Source organism: Elephantulus edwardii, unplaced genomic scaffold (genome assembly GCF_000299155.1).
Source record: "Elephantulus edwardii isolate Elephantulus edwardi_28Jun2011 unplaced genomic scaffold, EleEdw1.0 scaffold00034, whole genome shotgun sequence".
NCBI classification, from domain to species: Eukaryota; Metazoa; Chordata; class Mammalia; order Macroscelidea; family Macroscelididae; genus Elephantulus; species Elephantulus edwardii.
The window spans coordinates 10,228,398-10,230,615 of record NW_006399784.1 but is presented as its reverse complement, the minus strand read 5'-3'; positions in this window follow the sequence as shown (position 1 = coordinate 10,230,615).

Below are 2,218 nucleotides of genomic sequence, written 5' to 3'. Positions count from 1 at the left end.
GCTATACGACCTAGAAGAATGTTTGACAAAGTACAATTAAAAATAAGCCTGAAGGCCGCGGATTAGTCACCCATCTTTGGCTTGATAGCATCACTTTCTGTTTCTTCAATATAGTCTTTATAATTTAACAAATATTCTAACATATTCTAAGTCTCTTATCCTTTATTTTTAAGTTCTGTGTATCTAATTATCATGTTTTTTATATCTACTGATACTTTCTGAGAAATAACAGTATTTATGTTAGTTATTGAGTCTGTACAGACTTAATATCTTGACTGAATTATTTCCCTGCCATGTGCTTAGTAAAACATAAAATTAAAAAAATATCATAACTACAAAATATTATAGCTTTCCTACTCCAGGAAAAAGTATGTTAGGTAGTGTTCTTTCATGATATATTTTTTAAAAATCTGCAATAATGCATCTATTAATGGCTTTCAAACTTTTTTTATATGAAAAGATGTGTTGCATTGGAAAATTGAATGTCAATAATCTCTCCAAAAGGCAAATGAGCAAGAATTTCACTTTAAAGACTAAAGTTCACCTGATACAAGTCATGGTATTTTCAATTGCTTTGTATGTTTCTCAGAGTTGGACAATGAATAAGAATAATAGAAGAATCAATACTTTTGAATTGTGGTGCTGGTAGGGCGTATTGGATATACCATAGAGTACCGAAAGAACACTTGATACCACTCTTGGCAAAAGCAGTCAGGAAATCAGAAGATGAATTGCATTGGGAAAGTGTGTGGCCAGGGGCCTCTCTAGAGTACTGAAAATTAATGATATCAGTCTGGAGACCAAGGTGAGCCTGATCCAGGCAATAGACTGCAATTATTTGCTACGCATCCGAAAGCTATACTAAGGATGATAGAAGAAAGATTCGTGCCTTTGAGATGTGGTGATGGACAAGGGTGTTGAACATATTGCCAACTGCCAGAAGAACAAACAGGTCTGTCCCTGAGAGGGTGAAATGAGTCTGCTCTCTGGAGGTGAGGAATGTGAAGCACTATCTCACACACTTTGGGCACATGGACAAGAGGAACCAGTCCTTGGAGAGGGATATCATGCTTATTAGAAGGGTGGAGGAACAGTTCAGAAGAGGAAGACCCAGGAAGAGATGGATTGACGCAGTGACGGGGGAGATGGGAATAGGTCTGCTGAAGAAAGTGAGGTTAGCTCAGGATAAGGCAGGGTTCAGAGCCAATGTACATAATGTCACTATGAGTCTCAGGTGACAAGATGGAACATAGCAACATCAACAGCAAACAAATTTGTCTTGGAGGAAGTGCAACTTGCATGTTTGTGTTTTTTTTAATTTTATTAATTTTTGAGTGTGGACCATCAAATTGGATCCAACTGGTACAGGAGGATCTCCTTCTCCAGCAGAGCATCTGATGGATTCGAACTGCATGACTCTGGGATTGCAGTGCAGCTTCTTGCCACTAGGTCACGAGAGCTCCCTTAGTATGCTTCTTCAAGGCAGCAATGATATCAAAGGTAGTACAAAGGTACTATGATATCAAAGGTAGAGTCAATGAAAGTGAGGAGGACTCTCACCAAGATGGATTGATACTGTGACTGTATCAGTGGACTTAAGTATGGTAGAGATTGTGAAAATGGTGCAGGATAGGACAAGGTTTTAAACCATTGTCAATAGAGTTATTACGAGTCATGGTGGATTCTAAGCCACCCAACGGTAACAACAAAACAACAATGAAAAACACTGCTGTTTAATTTACATATGAGAATACAACCTAAAAATCAGTGTTTAGTTTATAGATACACAAAAATGGATTTAAAAAATTATCTATATATACCCATATTGTCAACATTTTGTAAATTATATAAGTAAATGTTAAGTTCTTCCTTTCACTTTTTCCAGTCTTACCCTCCAAGATAACAACTTGGTATGAAGCATGCATCCTTCTATTTTCCTTCTACTTTTACAGATATAGTGACATGTATGCTCACATGTCTATATTATTGAGTCATGGTAGCACAATGCTTAATACGTGGCTGTTAGCAGAAGTGTTAGCAGTTCAAACTCACCTGCTGCTCTATGGAAAAAAGATAGGAGGGTTAGGTTCTATAAAAAGTATGGTCTTAGAAATCATATGGGGCAGTTCTACTGTGCCCTTTACAACTGCTAAGAATCACAATAAACTTGATAGAAAGGTGAGTTTTCCCCCACCCTGCCTCAGAATCTCATAGGGCC